Genomic DNA, 9,302 nt, shown 5'->3' on the forward strand with positions numbered 1-9,302 from the left:
TTACGCTCTACGACTCATCTTTGTTGTGGAGTATAGACACAAGAGCGCTGAAATTCAATGCCACACAAAGTACAAAGTAAAAAATGGTTGTAAAGACAGAAATTCAGTCTCATTGTCTGACCGTACTATCTTGATAGTAGTATGAAATTAAGTTTGAATGAGGTTAACAAAGTTCATAAACAAATGATGTACTTCTGATTCATGTTGCATAAGAAAAACCCAAGTACATTGAGTAAAATCATCAACAATAGTGAGAAGAAAACGCAAACCAAAATGCATAGGAATTTTATGAGATCCCCAAACATCACAATGTAACATGTCAAAGGTAGAATGTGTTATTATTGAACTTCTTGAAAAAAAACAACCTAGTTTATTTTGCTAACGTGCAAATACTACAGTTATGAGAAAAAGTAGCATTATTAAGATGAAATTGATACGTTAGAAATTTAAAATAGGAAAAAATAAATAGAATGACCTAGGCGTAAATGCCACAAATTAGATGATTGAGATACTTGATTAGTTAAATATTTGATTGGAGATTAAGAAATATGATAGAGACCTCCAAATTGTTTACTCGAGCCAATAATCTTCCCCTTAGCCAAGTCCTGCATAACACAAGAATCAGGATAGAAGGTGACACAACATTTCAAGTCATTGGTAAGTTTGCTAATGGACAACATGTTTAAATTGAATGGAGACACAAAATATTGTTTAATTTAAGGCCAGGATTAAAGAAAACATTGACCGTAAGTGACACATGTGTTGTTCCTTCGTTAGGCAATTTTATTGCAAATGTTTGTAGCCTTTGGTTCAGTCATAACAAAAACTTTGGATACTATATGATTCAAAGCTCCACTGTCGAGAATCCATGAATTAGAACTAACAGAGTTAATGGATAATGTAGATACTAGAAATAATCCATGAATTAGATTTGTCACGACCCAATTTTTGAGATTTCGAGAAATGGAACTGCAGCGAAAAGATAAATTTTGAAAAGACAAACAGCACCTGTTCAAAGAGAATACAACTAATTGATGTCCCACGTGAAATACAAGGAACAAACATTCCGGGTCGACACCCCTCTACTAGTGTCTCTTCAAGACTACTATTCATAAAACCATAAAGTCATTTTGAATAAGTGGTCAAGGTGTGTGCTTGCTAATCACACCATGTTTCCCTCCAAGATTTGACGAAAAGAATTCAAAATCGAACCCAAAAAATTATACAACTAATTCATGGCCCAGGTCGAATACAACTAAAACACTCCGGGTCGACACCCCTCTATGATAGTAGAGCTCCAGAGCATCTCCCCACCTTGACCAATACACTAGAAAAGGAGAAACGTGTAAGTATAAAAATTTACTTAGGAACCAACCTACTTGTAGGCCCTCATCGCTTCCTTCTAATACTAGGTTTCCACGACTTTCCTTTGGTCTATAGGACGTTGGGCTTACCCTTTACTACGCTCTAAGCTACCGTGTATGTCCCCAAGTTCTAATTGATTCCTCATTAATCATCTACCTTTGTTGTCCCTAGTGCCTCTTCTATATTCGTTCCTAAAACAAAAAAGTTGCTTTGGGCGAGTGGTTAAGGCGTGTGCCTGCTAAGTACATGGAGTTTCCCTGCGAGAGTTCGAACTTCTCAGGCGATGAAAAGATAAATATTTTACACTTTAATCAACACTCCGAGTCGAAACCCCTTTGTGGTAGTAGAGCTCCTGAGCTGCTAAGTACATGGGGTTTCCCTGCGAGAGTTCAAACTTCTCCGGCGATGAAAAGATAAATATTTTACACTTTAATCAACACTCCGAGTCGAAACCCCTTTTTGGTAGTAGAGCTCCCGAGTTTTCATCTCCCCACCTTGACCAGTACACTAGAAAAGGAGAAAGGTGTAAGTATACAAATATACTTAGTAACCAACCTACTTGTAGGCCCTTTGTATGTCCCGAAGTTCTAATTGATTCCTCATTAATCATCTACCATTGTTTTCCCTAGTGCCTCTTCGAGATTTGTTCCTAAAACAAAAAGTCGCTTTGGTTGAGTGGTTAAGGCGTGTGCGTGCTAAGTACATGGGGTTTCCTTGCGTGAGTTTGAATCTCTCAGGTGACGAAAAGTTTATTTTTTTGTACTAGCCAAAGGCCACCGCTAAAACATGTTGTCCACTTTGGCTCCTTACTTCACGACCTCATAGAGATATTCACACCCTTATGTGTGGAATGTTTTGTTCCCTCTCAAATATGTTGAATCTGGGATGGAAGCGATGAAAAGATAAAAAATTTTACACTCTAAAAGACATACAACTCCTGGGTCAGAAATTTCAAAGTTATTTACATACTGGAAAAAGGGCTTGGAATACAAAAGAATTCAAAATCAATCGAAAAAATTATACAACTAATTGATGTCTGAGGTCGAATACAACTAACATACACTTCGAGTCGACACCCCTTTGTGATAGTAGAGCTCCCGAGTATCTCCCCGCCTTGACAAGTAACTGAACTAGAAAAGGAGAAAGGTGTAAGTATAAAAATATACTTAGTAACCAACCTACTTGTAAGCCCGCATAGCATCATTCTACTACCAGGTTTCCACGACTTTCCTTTGGTGTACAGGAAGTTTGGGTTTACCCTTTACTGCGCTCTAAGTTACCGTGTAGGTCTCGAAGTTCTAACTGATTCCTCATTAATCATCTACCTTTGTTGTCCCTAGTATCTCTTCGAGATTCAATCCTAAAATAAAAAAGTTGCTTTGAACGAGTAATTAAGGCATGTGCCTACTAAGTACATGGGGTTTCCTCGCGAGAGTTTGAATCTCCTAGGCGACGAAAAGTTCATTTTTTTGTAATAGCAAAGCGACTCGTTTATAAGGAATACTTTTTTATAAGATATTGTCACTTTGTCCCGTTACCTCACGATCTCATAGAGGTATTCACACCCTAGTTATAAGGAATGCTTCCTTCCCCTCTCAAACCAATTGTTAGAGCACAGTAAAGGGTAAGCCCGAACATCTTATAGACCAAAGAAAAGTCGTGGAAACCCAGTAGAAGAATGAAGCGACGGCAGCCTACAAGTAGATTGGTTACTAAGTACATTTTTATACTGACATCTTTCTCCTTTCCTTGTTTAGTTACTGGTCAAGGTGGGGTGATGCTCTAGAGCTCTACTATCACAAAACGGTATCGACACAGTGTGCATGTTTGATGTATTCGACCTGGGACATCAACTAGTCATTTAATTGTAAAGAACTTGAAATTTATGTCGAAGGTGTTGTATGTCTTTTAAAGTGTGCAACATTTATCTTTTTGTCGCAGTTCGATATCTTGAAACCTCTAAAATTAAAATTGGGTCGTGACACATCCAACATGGGTTGGAGATGGGAACGAAGCATTCTTTATAATAAGGGCCTGAATACCTCGTGAGGTAACGGGCCAAGGCCAGTACAAAAAGAAATATGAACTTTACGTCACCTGAGAGATTCGAACTCTCGCGGGGAAACCCCATGTACTTAGCAGGCACACACCTTAACCACTCGGCCAAAGCGACTTTTTTGTTTTAGGAACAAATCTCGAAGAGGCACTACGGACAACAAAGGAAGTTGTTTAAAGAGGAATCAGTTAGAACTTCGAGACCTACACAATTGTTAGAGCACAGTAAAGGGTAAGCCCGAACATCTTATAGACCAAAGGAAAGTCGTGGAAACCCAGTAGAAGAATGAAGCGACGGAAGCCTACAAGTAGGTTGGTTACTAAGTAGATTTTTATACTCACACCTTTCTCCTTTCCTTGTTCAGTTACTGGGCAAGGTGGGGTGATTCACTAGAGCTCTACTATCACAAAACGGTTTCGACAAGGTGTGTATGTTAGATGTATTCGACCTGGGACATCAACTTGTCGTTTCATTTTGTAAGTTGATTTTGAATTCTTTTTGTATCTCATGCCCTTTATCGGTTTGTAAAGAACTTGAAATTTATTTTTTAGGTTGATTTTGAATTGTTTTTATATCCCATGCCCTTTTTCCGTTTTGTAAAGAACTTGAAATTTATGAGGAAGGTGTTGTATGTCTTTTAAAGTGTGCAACATTTATCTTTTTGTTGCAGTTCGATATCTCGAAACCTCTAAAATTAAAATTGGGTCATGACACATCCAACATGGATTGGAGATGGGAACGAAGCATTCCTTATAATAAGGACCTGAATACCTCGTGACGTAACGGGCAACCGAGGACAATATCTTTTAGCAGTGGCCTTTGGCAAGTACAAAAAGAAATATGAACTTTACGTCGCCTGAGAGATTCGAACTCTCACGGGGAAACCCTATGTACTTAGCAGGCACACGCCTTAACCACTCGGCCAAAGCGAATTTTTTGTTTTAGAAACAAATCTCGAAGACGCACTACGGACAACAAAGGTAGTTGTTTAATGAGGAATCAGTTAGATCTTTGAGACCTACACAATTGTTAGAGCACAGTAAAGGGTAAGCCCGAACATCTTATAGACCAAAGGAAAGTCGTGGAAACCCAGTAGAAGAATGAAGCGACGACAGCGTACAAGTAGATTGGTTACTAAGTACATTTTTATACTTACATCTTTCTCCTTTCCTTGTTTAGTTACTTACAAGTAGATTGGTTACTAAGTACATTTTTATACTTACATCTTTCTCCTTTCCTTGTTTAGTTACTGGTAAGTAGATTGGTTACTAAGTACATTTTTATACTTACATCTTTCTCCTTTCCTTGTTTAGTTACTGGTCAAGGTGGGGTGATGCTCTGGAGCTCTACTATCACAAAACGGTACCTTTCCTTGTTTAGTTACTGGTCAAGGTGGGGTGATGCTCTGGAGCTCTACTATCACAAAACGGTATCGACACAGTTTGAGTTACTGGTCAAGGTGGGGTGATGCTCTGGAGCTCTACTATCACAAAACGGTATCGACACAGTTTGTATGTTTGATGTATTCGACCTGGGACATCAATTAGCTACTATCACAAAACGGTATCGACACAGTTTGTATGTTTGATGTATTCGACCTGGGACATCAATTAGTCGTTTAATTTTTTAGGTTGATTTTGAATTCTTTTTGTATCCCATGCCCTTTTTCCGTTTTTAAAGAACTTGAAATTTATGACGAAGGTGTTGTATGTCTTTTAAAGTCTGCAAAATTTATCTTGTTGTCGCAGTTCGTTATCTCGAAACCTCTAAAATTAAAATTGGGTCATGACACATCCAACATGGGTTGGAGATGGGAACGAAGCATTCATTATAATAAGGGCCTGAATACCTCGTGAGGTAACCTGCCAACGAGGACAATATCATTTAGCGGTGGCCTTTGGCTAGTACAAAAGGAAATATGATCTTTACTTCGCCTGAGAGATTCGAACTATCGCGGGGAAACCCCATGTACTTAGCAGGCACACGCCTTAACCACTCGACCAAAGCGACTTTTTTGATTTAGGAACAAATCTCGAAGAGGCTCTACGAACAACAAAGGTAGTTGTTTAATGAGGAATCAGTTAGATCTTCGAGACCTACACAATTGTTAGAGCACAGTAAAGGGTAAGCCCGAACATCTTATAGACCAAAGGAAAGTCGTGGAAACCCAGTAGAAGAATGAAGCGACGACAGCGTACAAGTAGATTGGTTACTAAGTACATTTTTATACTTACATCTTTCTCCTTTCCTTGTTTAGTTACTGGTCAAGGTGGGGTGATGCTCTGGAGCTCTACTATCACAAAACGGTATCGACACAGTTTGTATGTTTGATGTATTCGACCTGGGACATCAATTAGTCGTTTAATTTTTTAGGTTGATTTTGAATTCTTTTTGTATCCCATGCCCTTTTTCCGTTTGTAAAGAACTTGAAATTTATGACGAAGGTGTTGTATGTCTTTTAAAGTCTGCAAAATTTATCTTGTTGTCGCAGTTCGTTATCTCGAAACCTCTAAAATTAAAATTGGGTCATGACACATCCAACATGGGTTGGAGATGGGAACCCATGCCCTTTTTCCGTTTGTAAAGAACTTGAAATTTATGACGAAGGTGTTGTATGTCTTTTAAAGTCTGCAAAATTTATCTTGTTGTCGTAGTTCGTTATCTCGAAACCTCTAAAATTAAAATTGGGTCATGACACATCCAACATGGGTTGGAGATGGGAACGAAGCATTCATTATAATAAGAGCCTGAATACCTCGTGAGGTAACCTGCCAACGAGGACAATATCATTTAGCGGTGGCCTTTGGCTAGTACAAAAGGAAATATGATCTTTACTTCGCCTGAGAGATTCGAACTATCGCGGGGAAACCCCATGTACTTAGCAGGCACACGCCTTAACCACTCGACCAAAGCAACTTTTTTGATTTAGGAACAAATCTCGAAGAGGCTTTACGAACAACAAAGGTAGTTGTTTAATGAGGAATCAGTTAGAACTTCGAGACCTACACAATTGTTAGAGCACAGTAAAGGGTAAGCCCGAACATCTTATAGACCAAAGGAAAGTCGTGGAAACCCAGTAGAAGAATGAAGCGACGGCAGCCTACAAGTAGGTTGGTTACTAAGTAGATTTTTATACTCACACCTTTCTCCTTTCCTTGTTCAGTTACTGGTCAAGGTGGGGTGATGCTCTGGAGCTCTACTATCACAAAACGGTGTCGACACGGTGTGTATGTTAGATGTATTCGACCTGGGACATCAACTAGTCGTTTAATTTTGTAGGTTGATTTTGAATTCTTTTTGTATCCCATGCCCTTTTTCCGTTTGTAAAGACCTTGAAATTTATGACGAAGGTGTTGTATGTCTTTTAAAGTGTGCAAAATTGATCTTGTTGTCGCAGTTCGATATCTCGAAACCTCTAAATTTAAAATTGGGTCATGACACATCCAACATGGTTGGAGAGGGGAACGAAGCATTCCTTATAATAAGGGCCTGAATACCTCGTGAGGTAACTGCCAACGATGACAATATCTTTTAGCGGTGGCCTTTGTCTAGTACAAAAAAAAATATGAATTTTACTTCGCCTGAGAGATTTGAACTCTCGCGGGGAAACCCCATGTACTTAACAGGCACACGCCTTAAGCACTTAGCCAAAGCGACTTCTTTGTTTTAGGAACAAATCTCGAAGAGGCACTACAGACAACAAAGGTAGATGTTTAATGAGAAATCAGTTAGAACTTCGAGACCTACATAATTGTTAGAGCACAGTAAAGGGTAAGCCTGAACTTCTTATAGACCAAAGGAAAGTCGTGGAAACCCAGTAGAAGAATGAAGCGATGGCAGCCTACAAGTAGGTTGGTTACTAAGTAGATTTTTATACTTACACCTATCTCCTTTCCTTGTTCAGTTACTGGTCAAGGTGGGGTGATGCTCTGGAGCTCTACTATCACAAAATGGTGTCGACACGTTGTGTATGTTAGATGTATTCGACCTGTGACATCAATTAGTTGTTTAATTTTTTAGGTTGATTTTGAATTCTTTTTGTATCCCATGCCCTTTTTCCGTTTGTAAAGAACTTTAAATTTATGATAGGTGTTGTATGTCTTTTAAAGTGTGCAAAATTTATCTTTTCGTCGCAAGTTCGATTTCTCGAAACCTCTCAAATTAAAATTGGGTCATGACACATCCAACATGGGTTGGAGTGGGGAACGAAGCATTCCTTATAATGGAGGCCTGAATACCTCGTGAGGTAATGGGTCGAAGAGGACAATATCAAAAGCGGACAATATCTTTTAGCGGTGGCCTTTGGCTAGTACAAAAAGAATTGAACTTTTCATCGTCTGAGAGATTCAAACTCTCGCGGGGAAACCCCATGTACTTAGCAAGCACACGTCTTAACCACTCCGCCAAAGCAACTTTTTTGTTTTTGGAACAAATCTCGAAGAGGCACTACGAACAACAAAGATAGATATTTAATGAGGAATCGATTAGAACTTCGAGACTTACGCGGTAGCTTATTGTACAGTAAAGGGTAAGTCTGAACTTCCTATGGACCAAAGGAAATCGTGGAAACCTAGTAGAAGAAGGAAGCGATGACACCTACAAGTAGGTTGGTTACTAAGTATATTTTTATACTTACACCTTTCTCCTTTTCTAGTTTAGGTACTAGTCAAGGTGGGGAGATGATCGGGATCTCTACTATCATAGAGGGGTGCCGACCCGGTGTGTATGTTAGTTGTATTCGATCTAGGACATCAATTAGTTTTATAATTTTTTGGGTTGATTTTGAATTCTTTTGGATCTCACGCCCTTTTTTCTATTTGTAAATAACTTCAAATTTGTGACAAAGGTGTTGTTTGACTTTTAAAGTGTGCAAAATTTATCTTTTCATTTCTCTAAAGTTGGGTCATGACAGATCCAACATGGGTTTTAGAGGGGAACGAAGCATTTCTTATATTTAAAGGTGTGAATACCTCATAAGTTAACGGGTCAAAGAGTACAATATCCAAAGTCATGACAAATCAAAATGGGTTGTAGAGGGGAACGAAGCATTCCTTATAATTAAGGGTGTGAATACCTCGTGAGGTAACGGGCCAAGGAGGATAATATCCAAAGTAGACAATATCTTTTAGCTGTTGCGTTTGGCTAGTACAAAAATAAAAATGAACTTTTCATCACTCGAGAGATTTGAACTCTCACAGGAAAACCCCATGTACTTAGCAAGCACATGCCTTAACCACTTAGCCAAAACAACTAAGCAACTTTGTTGTTGTTGTTTTAGGAACAAATCTCAAAGAGGCACTACAGACAACAAAGGTAGATGTTTAATGAGGAATGAGTTAGAACTTCGAGACCTACACAATAGCTTAGAGCACAGTAAAGGGTAAGTCTGAACTTCCTATAGAGCAAAGGAAAATCTCGAAACCTAATAGAAGATGATTTAAAAAGTTTGAAAGGTACTCACCAAACTTTTTAAAGTTTAGAATTGTTTTGAAAGTTTTTAAAAAATTAAAAGATCATTGAAACTTTTATTCTTGAAATAAAGTAAAAAGTTATGGATATTTTTATTAATTAAAAAATTTAATTTGGAAAAAATGGGTAAAATAATTATTTCATCTTTTAATATAATAAAATTCTACGGTCAAATGGAGTATGGATTCAAAACATGTGACCTAAGTTGAAATTAATAAAATTCTACCCGTCTTTTAGTTTTAAATTTAGAATGCTCAGTATGAATTTAAGTTTAAATTAAAATTAAACAAACACAATAACATATGAAAAGTTTGTTGTAGCGGAAGTAAGATCGATCGCACTCACATACCTACAAATAAAAATAAACAAAGAGACAAAGATGTACGTAAGTTGCAGAGAATAAATTTTCCTA

At 38.1% G+C, this 9,302-nt stretch overlaps 4 non-coding genes across 4 annotated transcripts; all 4 read right to left on the reverse strand.

Annotated features, from left to right (window-relative positions):
* Positions 1 to 3,456: 3,456 nt before the first annotated feature.
* On the reverse strand, positions 3,457 to 3,538 carry TRNAS-GCU. Its single transcript has one exon. It is a non-coding gene; the product is annotated as a tRNA-Ser (tRNA).
* Positions 3,539 to 4,271: 733 nt separating this feature from the next.
* TRNAS-GCU lies at positions 4,272 to 4,353 on the reverse strand. Its single transcript has one exon. It is a non-coding gene; the product is annotated as a tRNA-Ser (tRNA).
* Positions 4,354 to 5,349: 996 nt separating this feature from the next.
* Positions 5,350 to 5,431, reverse strand: TRNAS-GCU. The gene has a single exon. It is a non-coding gene; the product is annotated as a tRNA-Ser (tRNA).
* Positions 5,432 to 6,255: 824 nt separating this feature from the next.
* Positions 6,256 to 6,337, reverse strand: TRNAS-GCU. Its single transcript has one exon. It is a non-coding gene; the product is annotated as a tRNA-Ser (tRNA).
* Between the last annotated feature and the right edge of the window lie 2,965 nt (positions 6,338 to 9,302).

Source organism: Cucurbita moschata, unplaced genomic scaffold (genome assembly GCF_002738365.1).
Source record: "Cucurbita moschata cultivar Rifu unplaced genomic scaffold, Cmos_1.0 Cmo_Scf00073, whole genome shotgun sequence".
NCBI lineage: Eukaryota > Viridiplantae > Streptophyta > Magnoliopsida > Cucurbitales > Cucurbitaceae > Cucurbita > Cucurbita moschata.